This window comes from Castanea sativa, chromosome 7, assembly GCF_040712315.1.
Source record: "Castanea sativa cultivar Marrone di Chiusa Pesio chromosome 7, ASM4071231v1".
Lineage (NCBI taxonomy): Eukaryota > Viridiplantae > Streptophyta > Magnoliopsida > Fagales > Fagaceae > Castanea > Castanea sativa.
Genome location: NC_134019.1, coordinates 25,264,531 through 25,279,366, shown reverse-complemented (window position 1 = coordinate 25,279,366; position 14,836 = coordinate 25,264,531). Strand labels below are relative to the sequence as shown.

Below are 14,836 nucleotides of genomic sequence, written 5' to 3'. Positions count from 1 at the left end.
TATCTCACAAAAGGACCAATTGTTGTCACTAAGTAAAGACAAATACAAGAATGTAGGTGACATGCATAATATTTTAATTATAAATTGAATAGTTTCCAATTTATAGATTTATTAGTTATAGCATTATAAGTTATCAATGTGTGACATATTTAATTTATTACGGCTTTGTTTCCATCTCAAAAATAGTTGGAGTATTTCCTCTAAAAAAAAAAAAAAAGTCGGAATACTGTATTAATTAGAAATAGTTAAATTTAACAATATATAAATTTTTCAAGCACATGGTCCACTCACTGACTCCATCGCTCACCCACTGTTACCCCACTAGTACCAACACTATATAAATTTTTTGTAAAGCTTTTATTAAATTTTGTGGGTATGTTTGGGCTTACACGTGGTTTTTTTGGTTTTATTTGTGATGCTATTTGTGTTAGATTTTGGTTAAGGGCCAAGACTAGAGAGAGGGGGGCCAAGGCATAGGAGAGAGGGGGGCCCAAATTCTATTTCTTGAACCCAAAGCCCAGATATACATATTGGGTATCTAATACCTGCATTTTTTTAATAGCAAACAATGTTATTATGAGTTTATGACAGATGGCTAGAACTTTCTCTCTCTCACATACTTTAGCTACTAAAATAAATATTTTATTCTTGATAGATGTTTATTCTTCATTATTAATAAAATACCAAATGTGCTGTGTTTTGTTTTGATATATCTTAATATTTTCTTTTGAGCCATATAAAGATGTGATCTAAATATTCTGGCTAGTAGTTTATGCTAGATTTTGTATTAACAAAAAAAAAAAAAAATAGTATAGTTTTTGAAAAATTACTCATTTTTTAAAAAATTTTAAGGTTGAAACAAACAAAGCACAAACATTTTAAAAGTATAACTCTTACTAAATCTATAGCTGGATATTACCAAAATTTACATTTCAAGAATAAGTAGGAAAAAGAAAATATATAAAAGTTGCATAAATGAACGATGTTAAAGCTGTCAAGTTTCATCGCTCTTTTATTGATTACACCAATAATACTAAAACGATTTTATTGAACAAGTGCTCGATCTCTCTTACATAAATGGGCAAGAACACTATTGACTAGAGAGGATAGTAAGCAAACCACCTATTAACCATGGCAAAACATTCCTTAGGCTTGTACTCAGGAGCAGTGTGGCCCGCTCCCTACACAAAGGCAAGGCATATAATGGAGTTAGCTTTTGTAATTACTTGGGTACATCATTAGAGAAAAAGTATATATTGATTGGAATATCATTCTTGCCTTTACAGTTGCATATGTCAACCGACTTTTTTTATAATTAGATTCCATCTTGTACCTACAAATTATAATGGATATGAGATAATAATGAAGTTTAGGATTGAAAACAACTTGCTTTACTTCAACTTATGGCTTTAGAAAAAAAGTAGGTGGCTGAGATTATAAAAGGTTCAAGTGGAAACCAACCCTGCAATTTGTCCATCAACAAACCATGGTTCCCAATCAGTGGCAATTGTCAAATTTAGAGACTCTATCCATGCATATGTAGAAATGTGTGGAATAACCATGTCATGGTCACCACTATGTACAAACAAAAGAAACAAAAATCAGTGAAGTGTCTTATTCAAGGGAATGAAAATGACAAGTATTGAGATATTCGAATTAGCTTCATGAGATGTGATTCCCAATTGCTTGTGTTACCTCTTGTAGTTAATGGAAATGACTTTTTAGTGAAGTTTCTTTCCATGAACTGATGAGTATTAAAATCTTTTTCATTTGAAATGCGTACATTTCATTATTAGATTAGATATTATAAATTTAAAGATATATTCAATGTTAAATCCTTTAAATAATAGTATGTTCATTGTTAGATAGAGAAAATAAAATCTTATCTATGAAATAAACTATCTCCATTTATGTAAATTAAGTTATAAAATAAGAAAATTACCTGTAAATCAAAATACGATACCCTTTCTTGATGAGGTTTCGATGGTATTCAAGAGTAGAAAAAACATCATCTGTGTAAGATAAACTTGCATTGCACCTTACCCACTCCCTTATGGTCCCCTAGTTGTCATGCTTGAAATTTTTGGTAAAAATATTCATAATATTGATACCTATTATTATTGTTGGTAGAATTGTCATACCTCCCTAATGTGAAGAGCCCTTTGAACAGTTTCATTATTGGCCCAAATGTAAGAGAATATATAGTTATAACTCTACAAAAACAGAAAACTACTAAAAATTAGCCAAATTGTACATGCTTACAATTATGATCCCCACACAAACAAATATTTACCCGGCACCATAGTTCAGGAACTTGAGTAAGAGAAAGGAGATGAATAGCATCCTCTCCGAGAAGGCTTGCATCCAACTTTGATCCCACTGGTTTTGGGGATGTATAACTACATATAGGTTCCAATATTTGTCCCGTAAATATTTTTTGGATGCACTGAATATTCAAATGATAAATCAATGTCAATTCCTATAAAAATTGGTAAAGAGAACTTATATTATAAAGCATTAGAAGTTAGAAGTTGTTGAGAGCTCACTCACATCTGTCACTGTGTGAAGATCATTTACGCATAGTGTATTGTTTGGATCAACATTTATATACTCGCCCTTGCAATTAGTTTTGATTGACATGATATTAAGAGAAAAAACACACACAAACACCAAGGAATTTGATTCGGTTAACCCTTTTGCATTGAGAGCTCAATTGAATTTCATAGTAGAGTATATATAAGCTAGCAAAAACACCTCATATTGTTTCTGTGATATAAGTGCCTTCATGTAAGCAAAGGGGATTCTGTAGTTGTAGTCATCATGTGGGGTTGTGGTTGGGTTTCCAAGCACATATCCCTGTATCCAATTCAAAGAAAAATAACTTCAACAAAACTCTAAAACTACGAGGCATTAATAAACATGAATTATCTTAAATAAATTTAAATTTTCTCAATTCTAATGTAAGTACATACTTGGAGATTCATAGCTGGCTTAACTCCAGCTTCGTTACCTATAGAAAAACCATGCTTCATAAGTGAAAAAGAGGTAATACATACTTCAAACGTAGTAATAAATAAGTAATACACATAACCTTTCAATTTATCAAATATATGGAATTATATGACTAGTGACTACAATTACATTGGAAATTTTTCCACCTTAAATTATATTATCATTTGCAACATACTTACTAAACTTTTTTTGTGCCATCAAATTTTGGTAGTGACATATGCCAGATAGGGATTGGCTTGAACTTAATGGAAAATACAAATTCAGCACACAATTCCTCGTGCACAGGAAACCAAATCGACCTTTCCGAGTTGGATCGGTTTTGGTTGTTGTAGCGTAGAAAAAGTGTTAGCCCAGGTTTTGATTTAGGGCCTGTTGACTTGTCGATCAAACAGCCTTTTACCACAACATTTAATATTTATCATCACATTGCGATGTCTTACTACAAAGTCTCACAAATATCCATCAAATTTAATCTTAACTTCTACATGCATAGTTGCATACTACTTGATTATAAATAACAACAACAACCCACATGAGTTGATTATGTTTCATATGATAATGTAATAAGTAGAGGTGTGCAAAGATTAGATTCAGTCAGGTTGGACAATTTTTCAACCTGATTTGACCTTATAGGGTTGAGATAGTCTTAACGCATCACAGATGTAAAAACCAACTTAACCCAACCCACATGGGTTGAGTTGGGTCGGGTTTGATTGGTTGGTTGGGATTAAATATTTCATTTCTTGTTCAAAAATGGGTTTCCATCAATTATTTAAACCATTTTTTCAGTAAATTATTACAAATCACATATTATAGGTCTGTTAGGATGCAGCTGAAAACAAAAAAACTGTAACAAAATAATTTTTAAATATGTGAACAGTACCGTGTGACTCATTTTTAATGAAAAAGTTACTAAAAAGTGATATTTGTTGGTCCCATGAACAGTGCACTGTTCATGCAGAAAAGTCAAATATTATGGCTACTATTCATGAACAGTGCATCAACAATAGCCGTAGCAGTGAAATTTGTCGTGCCAAAAAAAAAAAAAAAAAAAGGAAACGTGAAACTCAAAACGCAGATGTGCAATAAGCCCAATCCAAATGGGTACTATGTGTAAATTGAATTCCAAATTCATCAAAATTATAATTTTTAAAACACCAATATAAATCAATAAGCTAATGATATATATATACACACACACACACACACTCAAACCTACAACTTAGAGGATTAAATACTCAAATTTAAAGTTTAGGAGAGACGTTAAAATTGATGATATTAGTCTAAGGTGAAAAATATAATTTATATAACAATCATTATGCTGATATTAGTAATGATAAGAATCTTCATTCACAGAAGTTACCATCTGATATTTTCTGAACAATAATTGGGACAAGTATGCCCGAATAAGAATCACCAGCAACGTAGAGTTGATTTTTGTGGAATGCTGGATGAGCCAAAAGCCACTGTGTCACAACCCAAAAGATTAAACAAATTTTGGCATTAGCATTTTCAAGTTTAAATTCCTTGAATTAAGTCCAGAATTACTACACAAGGTTGAGTATTAAAGATAACTTAAACCCAATAATTTAGTCCAACCAAAATATGCCTAGCAAACCCAATCAAATGATTTTTTTTTTTTTTGTTGAAATAATTACAATATGCTGTTGACTCTTTAGGGAAGTTTCTCTTACCTAAACCCCCAAATATTTTGTGTATGAATATGTGTCAATTAAGTTATAAGACCCTTAGCCTAATAAAATGACGTAGATTTACAAGTAACAACGCAATAACAAAAATGTCTAGCATGCCTATTTAAAAATAACTAACATTTATAGGTTAGGCAAAGTAATCTTTTCTATTTGGCTTAACTAACATTTAGGTTAGGCAAAAATAACTAACATTTAAAAGTAACTAACATTTATGTCTAGCATGCCTATTGTTGCTTCTCTCTCTCTCTCTCTCTCTCTCTCTCTCTCTCTCTCCAAAGCTCATTTATATATATACTCAGAACAACAAGAAAACAACACTCCGATCTACATCCACAAATCACCGAATAACCAAAAAGCCCAAATTTTCATCCAATTATAACGAAAACAAATTCATCCTAGCAGTAGTATTGGGTCAAACCAAAATCTCGAGCACGGTCCTAGGAAGCACAGACGCTGCAACAGAGGAGCCGCACCCGCGTTCGACGTGCCCGCACGTCGGTGCCGCGTTGCTTTTTTTTCATTTCCTGATACACGCCGACTCAGGCTGATTCACGCTGATTCAAGCCAAATCGGGTCGTATCGGTCAAAACTGCCGATTCAAGCCGTGCCGGCGATGATACAGGCCAAAATTCAATTTTTTTTTTTTTTTTTTTTTTTTTTAAAGGTGCGAAACGCACCATTTCAACTCAAACTTTAAACATCAAAACCCTAATCTCTCTTACTCATTTGTTTCTCTTTTTTTTTTTCCTTTTGCTCTCCATCTACCTCTCGGCTCTGTGCTGAGTGTGCTCCGTCTCCCCTCTCTGCTCTCTATCTCCCCTCTCTCACACAGACCCATACTCACTCCCCTCTCTCTCACCATTTCAACTCAAGCCTCAAGCTTTAAAATCTCGGTCTCAGTTTCAACTTAAGCTTCAAAATCATAGTCCACTTGGTTTCAACTCCCAAGATCATCGACCCAACTCTCAACTCAGGTATCAAAGCTTTCATTCTCAGTTTCTCACCCTTCATTATACTCTCACGTGCTCTATTACTCATTGTGATTTGATTTTAAAAAAAAATTCTTTATGTAAGCTTCCTGTAGTGTTGTGAGTTGTGATTTGGTTGATTGTTTATTTCGTTATTGTATACTTGTCAAATTATTTGTAGGTTAAATTATAATTATTGAATTTGCAATGGATGAAGCCACTAGCACATAATCTTCACCTTCATTAGATGAAGTGCGAAATGCTGATGCTCCTCTTTGGCAGTATGTGAATAAAGTGGAAGAACCACCTGGTTCTACTTCCAAATCAGGTGGAAACACATATTTTAAGTGAAACTATTTTGGTGGAATTTTTTTGGGATCCTATTCTAGGATTATGGCTCATTTATTAAAAATTAGTAATAAAGGTATTAAAGCATGCGATAAAGTGACATAGAGCCACAGATTAGAAATGCAGAGAATGCATGATCAAGTTGAAAATGATAAGTTAGAGAGAGAATGTAGAAGTCAAATTCCTTTACCCCTACCTATCCCAGGCTGTTGGCCTATTCCTTCATCCCAGAGACAAGAAGGGAGTGGTAGTACAGATCTGGTTGATGGTAAGAGGAGGAAGGTGATTGCAAATTCTCCTTTGGAGAAAGCATTTCAAAATAATGCTAGACACGAATTGGATAGTAGAATTGCTAGGATGTTTTATACCGATGGGCTTCCATTCCACTTTGCAAGGAACCCAAATTATCGTAGTTCCTATGCATATACTATTAACCATCACATTTCGGGTTATGTTCCTCCTGGATACAATGCCTTGAGAATATATGCTATTAGTGACCAATGGACTGCTTATAGGGAGTGTAAGATTGAATTTATTTAATCATGTGTTGGCTTTATTCCGTGCCAAATTTGCTCGTAATTTAGTAATTAGATACTATGTATTTAGGTGGGAATTATGTAAGGGTAGTGTGTGAGAGAGTGTGAAGAAAACTCAAATATGTGCACTCAAGAAGAGCCTCGCAACTAGCAAGTCGCCAAAGGTGACACACGTGTAGAGCATGCAAGGGAACTGAAGGGTCATGACAGCTGTAGCACTATAGAACAAAACTTCCAATCTGGCCAGGCAGTTAGCTTGCGACTCAAACTCGCGACTCATTCCAGTTGCGAGGTTGAGTCACCAGAATGCGCTATTTGGATGAAAACTAACGTTTCACATTTCTCATTCACCCTACTATAGATACCCTTATACCCACAAAATATAGAGAGCTTCTAAAGAAAAGTTTAAGAGAAAAACCCTAGAGAAAAACAAGATTGACTCATCCACAATCTTCATCCTTTGATTCTCCAAATTCCTCTACTCTCACCCTCTCCATTGTCATATCCTTGAGAGGTATATTTAGCCAAATCCTATTTCACCACACCCATATCAGTAAGGAGGTATTTTAGTGCTTGGGAAGCAGTTCAGAGAGGACCAATTCATTTGGTTGATGCAATGGGCTTATTGCGAGATCCAATAAGTTAAAAAAGACAAGGTTCGGTATAACTCTGTTGGAGCAAGAAGCTTAGAGGGCTTAAGTGCACTGGGTAGATTAGGCTTTGAGGGTCTTCTGCTATTCATGTATCCCAACTTCATTCTCTAGTAGATTATTGACTGCTTGGAAGGCGGCAGAGAGGTTTTTCGCCGAGTTCTTTGGTTTCTTCTTCGATAACACATCGGCGTGTTATCTTTGTGTTTGCATCTCTCTTCCCTTTTTCTTTACCTTTTAATTGCTGCTGTGTTTGTAATTGATTATGGTTTACAGTGTGTTACCAATTTGGGCTTAGCTTATATTCATCATTCCACACATATACTGATTGTGTATAAACTTGTGTTGGTAATTTTGGAATTGGGGGTCTAATCGTTCATTGGTGTTTTATACGCTATTTGAACTTTTAGGGAGGATGATGTTGGAAAAGCTCAAAAGATGAAAAATATGATTCTAAGTGATCGTTGGTGGGATGTTGTTGATTATATAATTGATTTCACAACAACTATTTATGATATGCTATGAGTAGTTGACACGGATAGGCCTTGTCTTCATCTTGTGAATGAAATGTGGGATTCAATGATAAAAAAGGTGAAGGCAGTAATATATCGGCATGAAGGTTTGGAAGATGATAAATATATCTCATTTTTTAATGTAGTGTATGATATACTCATTGGTCGATGGACTAAAAATTGTACACCATTACATTGCTTGGCTCATTCCTTAAATCCTAAGTATGTACTTTCATTTTCTATTTTCCTTAGTTCCCCCTTTTAGTAAAACACACATTTCATCATCTATATACTTTTTTATCCTTAACTATGTATTACTCCATTAGATGGCTTTCGGAGAATCCAAAACGCATCGCTCCACATCTGGATCATGAAATTTCTATGGAAAGGAGCAAGTGTTTGGAGCGATACTTTGAAGATGAAAGTAAATTAAGGGTGGTGAAAATTGAGTTTACTGCATTTTCAGGAGGGAGGTTTCCTTCACTGGATGCCTTGACAGATAGGCGGGCCTTACAACCTATGGTTTGGTGGCAATACCATGGCTCTTGCACATGCTGAGGATTTAGTATATGTGCATTCTAATCTTTGACTCTTGTCAAGGTGCAATGAGGAGTATGTAAATACAATAACAAAGATGTGGGATATAGCAAGAGACTCTTGGAATGATAGTAACATACATGGAGGAGCTGGAATTCTTGAGAATGATATCCTTACACTTGATGAGCCGGCGTTGGAGGCCATGGTTATTGGGATTGCTAGCACTAGTATTACTACTAGTGACATTGAAGTTCGAAGTGAAGCTATTGATGTTAATAATGATGATGACGGTTGTATTTAATTTATGAACATCATGTTTTAGTTATTATCTACTATTACTCTTAAATTTGGTATATGTTTATATAATGTAAAAAAAGTATACTTAGCAATATATAGAAAACATAAATAAAAATATTTTTTAATAAGTTTTTAATTGCCACACCCCCACCTTACTTTTTCAAAAATTGCGGAGTCCCGCACCCGGAAAATGCACTCGTGCTTCATAGGCACGGTCATGATCAGTGTCCTCCCCTCCTACAACAATGATGAGGTGGCCCATGGTTGTGTTAGACCAAAAATTCACATATATGAAGTCACTGGTGTGGTGGGTGGATGGCCGCAAAGGCAAAGGGAAAGGGGAACTTATTAGAAACTATGAGGTGGCTATGCCAAGTGTGGTGAAAGGCAGAGAGAAAGAGACTCCAAAAGAATTTTAAAAATCAAGAAGAAAATATTTTAATAAAATAAAATAAGAAATGATGAATTAGATGTGATTATATATATATATATATAGCTAATTTAATAGTTTGATGTGAGTTCTACTTCAGAGTAAGCAAAATAGAAAAAATAGTTTCTTAAACTTGATTTTGTTAAAAAAATAAAAAAATAAATATTGGCAATGCTAATGCATAATAGAAACCGAAACCCAAACTAGGTTGTTCATGACATTAGCCCAAATTTTTGGGTGATTTTTGTATTTTAGGACTATAAGAGTATTTGGACTAGACAATGCAAACTAGAAAAATGTCTCGATTTATTATTGCACACTCTTGGTATGATAGTCACTCCACAAGTATAAGTGATTCTGAGGGTGTGAGGGGCAAGGGTCAGGGTTCAAGTCTTTAGGAGAGAGATTCACACGCATATACACTTAGATTAGGCTAAAGTAGAATTTATATCTTGTATAAAAAAAATTAAAAAAGGTCTCAATTTTACACATTTAAGTCCCAAAATCACTCACATCACTCAAGTTAAACATGTGTAAATTTGCAAAGTTAAAATAACCATATAAATAGGCTACTGTAACTTCGTATATTATTATGATAATTTTTTTTTCTCTTACCTTTTGCCTCATCAAATTCTCTCTCTCTATAAAGATAATAATATAAAAAAATAATATAAAATGATTATTTAAATAAAATTGAATGTATAATAAATAATAGGGTAAATTCCACACAACTACCTAAGGTTTGGGCTAATACCAACTAGGTCCAAGACTTCTCAAAACTAACCAACTTAATCCTAAAAGACAATTTTGTTCTTAAATAACTAAACACCGTTACTTTCTATTTTTCCTCTCTTCTCTTGTCCCTTTCTATCTCACTCTCTCACCAAACTCATTACCCCCTCTAATAGGTTGGAGCTCAGGCCATGTGGAGATCTTTGGCTAGTAAGGTAAGGAAAAATAATGTGATCCAAATTACATCCATATGCTTTTGCCTTTCCATATATTTGGCTAAGAAAGGAAAGTAAACGTGCTTAAATTCCTTGAAACCAGAGCCAGAAGATCTTGAGCTATGAGAAAGAAAAGGATTTGGACAGCCAAAGTGGATGCAGTTTGGCCTGCGGTGCGGTACTAGCTAATAAGGCAAGGCAGCCAGCAGAGATGGTTAGTGGTGACCAAACATAATGTTTGAACTTTCAACTAGTTGTTAGGTTCAAATGATTTGGGTGTGGTTTTGAAAAATTGGATTTTGGGTATATTGTTCATAGATCTATGAGTTTGCTTTTTCATTTGGGTTTTGGGGTTTCTAGTAAATAATGGTTGAATGGATTTTAGGTATACTATTTGGATGATTTTTTTTTTTTCCTTTTGTTTACTATTTGGGTTGGAGGTAGTGGTAGCCATGGGTTGTTGCTGATGATACTGTTTTTGGGTAGGTAGAAAATAGGGAAGAGAGAGAGAGAGAGAGAGAGAGTTGATGCTAAACTGACCTTTGGTAGTGATGGTTGTTCAATGGAGTTGCTAGTGCCGATGAACACTTATGGGTTTTGCAGGTGGCCAGCTTCGGTGAGAGAGAGATGAGAGAGAAGAGAGTTAGAAGAGATAATGTTGTTTAGCTATTTAAGGACAAAGTTGTCTTTTAGGGATTAAGTTGGTTAGTTTTGAGAAGTTTTAGATCTAGTTAGTATTAATCCAAATCTCAGAGTAGTTGTTTGGAATTTACCCTAAATAATATGAAGATATTTTTGAAAAGTATTTGAGGAAAGAAATCTTATATTAAAATAGGCAAAGGCAAAAAAAATTGCAACTATGACGTGACTTTTGTCAACTATGACATGACAGTTGTATTAGAAAAATATAAGTTACTGTCATAGAATTATTGATCGCTAGTATTCAAAGACTCTCTTACTAATCATTCTAGCATATTTAAAATATTACTTACACAGTTGGTTTTAATTAGCTCCACTAGTAAAAAAATTTATGGTTGAATAAGAGATTTGGGGTTAAATCATCACCTACACCAAAAACTAATTGGTGTCTTACTCTGATGACAAAGAGTTATCTAGATTAAAACTCTATCTCAAAATATTACTCGCACTGTTCCACCAATATAAATACAAAAGTCAACCAAAATATTAAACAATTAATAATATTATGTATTCTGCCGAATAATTTTCACTTGAGTCAGTGAGTGCTCTCTTTCTTTTCCAAAACAAAATATATTTTCCCCTATATCTGAGTTTGTTCTCTCATACAACAAAGTGAACAAATGTTAAAACTCACCTTCCTGAGAAAAGAATAGGTTTGTACTGCTGATATGGTATCAGTGATGCTGTATCCTTCCCAACTTCTCGCATATGAGAATCCAGTGCCGACAGGTGCATCAACAAATATTATGTTCGCAACCTAGAAGAGAATCGTCATCAATTTTCAAAGCATATATCAACCACATAATTAACCTTAAAAATTTAGAAAACAAGGTAGCCAAAATCTCATACCTTTGTCCATGAGAATGGATTCAATTTAAATGTGGGCGAATCCCTACTGGAATTATCAAAATCAAATGACAGTGGACCAACAAGAAAGTATGGAACCAATCAAATCTCTGATTAATGAGAGAGTATATGAAGAACTTACCAATCATCTCCTGGCCTAATGATACTGCGAGGCCTAATTTTTTTTCCCCCTCAAATGCCTTGAGGCATAGGGGTATACAACCAACTCATCAATATAACAAAACCTATAAACCCAAAAATTTGGGTTGGTTTTCCATGGATTGAATTTTTAGACTCAGTTGGGACAAGCTAGCTTTGATAATTACCTGAAAATCATAAGAAGACCAATCATCTCTCTCTCTCTCTCTCTATATATATATATATATATATATATATATATGAAAAGTCAAAGCTAAGGGAAAATTCATTAGATCTCCAACTGAAGTCTAATTTTATGTCATGTATTTCATGCAATTTTCTTAATTTTGGTGCAACTATTTACTACACTTCAAAAATCAAGGAGTCCAATTTAATTTTTGAGTTAATATGTGTGAAATTCATAGAATCAAAATTAATAAACCTTAAAAGAAATCACCATCATTGATTCTTTATTATTCTTATTTTTTTTTGAAGGCCTTTATTATTCTTATTACTATTACTATTATTATTATTATTATTATTATTATTATTATACAATAGTGTTTGGACAAACTAAAATTGAGAATTTCATGAATTGCAATTTAAATTATTTTTTATACAAATATACAAACATTATATATAAACTTGGTAAAATTTTAATACGCATTTAGTTATACGTATTTGTAAAGGTATCTTATGCATGTGCATAGGGTAACAAGCTATTTCCAAATTATGTGTCAAAATTCTCCAAAATTCCTAAGGTAAACTATATGTGAAATTCATAAAATGGAAAGAGTCCATTTTATGGTTAAGACTTTATTTCCTAGATTTAGCAATTTACATAGTGTCACATTGATCGTTTAAAATTTTAAATGGTGTAGCTCTAATTAAGTATACCTTTAAACTTGTAATGTTTAATCTTATTGTAAAAATAAGTTCATTTGATTTGTCATTTAGCTTCTTTTTTTTTTTAATTTTAAATTTTAAATTTTTTTGCTAGGTGAATATAGTGGAGGGTGTCAGTGTCTGGTTCTACTTGGCTCTCAGTTGAAACTTGTCATGTCATTGGCAATTAAATATACATTAATGAATTTCTTAAAATTCTATATATTCATTGGAAATTAATTAGATTGGCTTCTGACACGTTTTTAACGTTTAAATAAACATTGATTAACACTGTTTTCATATATATTTAAAAATTATTGATAATACCAAAAAATACAATATCTTGTTTAAAAATCGCATAAGTGAATTTTTTCCACCTAATAAACGAGAGATCAGAGAAGTTTATCTATGAACTATAAAGGATCTTATTTCCAATACGTTATTTTCTTAGCTAGCCCGAATTGATGTTGACCTCACTCAAGCTTTCATCTTCACATGACGATGTAATTAAGATGTTGAAATTTTGCAAAAGTTTTCTTAGATATTATCATCAACAACAATACATCAACAATTAGTCTGGTTAGGTTAGGAATGGTTGGCTGTTTTTCTTTTGCTTCTTGGTTTTAGTCAAGAAGATTATCTTATTGCTTAAGAAATATTGAAACCGTAGTCTGTGGCATTGGCGATAGCGAAAATGATTACCTTTTACTAGTGTTATTTAATTTTTTATTTATTTATTTTTAAACTGTACCTTTTACTAAAGGTCACGGCCCTCACGGTCACCATGTCTATGGACTATGTGTGACGACAATAATGCGCTATTGCGCTTTGCAAAAAAACTATGTTAAATTTGTAAATTTCAGATTGCGTTTAAAAGCTAATCTGGCAATATTAATCAACTAAAATTGCTAAGGCTTTCTTCTTTTTCTTTTATATACCTAATACCTCAGTTATTTTTGTTTCTTGGTGACCAATAATAAAACAAAGTAATTAGGCAAAAATAAAAAACTATCCCTTTTAACTTTCAATGTTTGTCATTTCAGTTATTTAATATTCAGTTTTGTTATTTTAGTCCTTTAAGTTTCAATATTTGCCAATGTAGTATTGTATTAGACATACCGATGTGGATCGAAATGCACTCTCTCATTTCAGGGAAGGGGACGACGTCGTTCCCTTCAATGTTTTCCTTTTTTTTTTTTAATAACAATTTTTTATTTTCTTTTAATTAAGATTAAAAAAAAAAAAACTTAATGGCACCCCTTAACAGATGCCTAGCGAAATATTACATTAACAAAAATTGAAACTTAGAAGACTGAAATAACAAAACTGAAAGTTAAAGGACTGAAATAACAAAAATTGAAAGTTACAGGGTCAATTTTAGATTTTTGCCAAATAATTAAGAATCAGAATAATGGGAATATTCATACGTACCTATTTCAAAAACTAGGCCAGAAAAAGCTGAACAACCCGGACCCCCAGTGAGCCAAAGCACGAGTGGATCATCTTTTGGACTTCTCTCAGACTCAATGAAGTAATAGAAAAGTTGCACATCATCTAAGTCTCCCACGCCTATGTACCTGGTTGGTTACAAAATCCATGACTTTCACTGTCACATATTCCATGATACCACATGATCAATTTGCAGTAAATATGAAAGAGAAGTACAAACTCTTAAGTTTAAACACCTACCCAGTTTCAAGTTTGAAAGGAAGACTACCAGAGTAGCCTGGTAAGGACTCAATGATTGATTGAGACTCAACAATGGTGAGGATTCCAAGCACTATAAGAAGTATATGTGAGAACAACTTGGTCATGCATTTGTAAGCTGAGTTTGGTGTCAGAGGTGTTGCCATGCTTGGCTTTGGCTATCTCCCTAAGTAAACACACCACAAGCGAAAAATTGGTTGAAGTTCTGTGGGCTGTCTTTCTTCTTCGTTTACGTTTATAGACCATTGAACAAACGCTAAAACTAATTAGAATATTATAATGAAATCGAAAGTCTAAGACAAACAAGTCAGTAAGCTGCTTTTTTCTTATATATTAATTTTAGTATACCACCCTCAAACCACCCCCCCCCCCCCCCCCCTCCCCCCCAAGTGAAGGATCTCATGGGCCACTCTGATCATTCGTCATTCAACTGCACCTGAACCAACCAAAATTTATATATAGTGTTTATCAATATATATATATAGTTACCGCACCATTAACCGTGGTGGAGGTCCAAAAAACACATCTATAGGTGCCAGTGTGGTGCGTTTGTGGTTCTATTTTCTTAAAACTGCAAAAGACTACACCACATCACACCTGTGATTTACTATA

The 14,836-nt window shown here is 33.5% G+C and overlaps 1 pseudogene; it reads right to left on the bottom strand.

The window, feature by feature from the left end:
- Positions 1 to 907: 907 nt before the first annotated feature.
- On the bottom strand, positions 908 to 14,554 carry LOC142642057 (serine carboxypeptidase-like 18; annotated as a pseudogene).
- Positions 14,555 to 14,836: the final 282 nt, after the last annotated feature.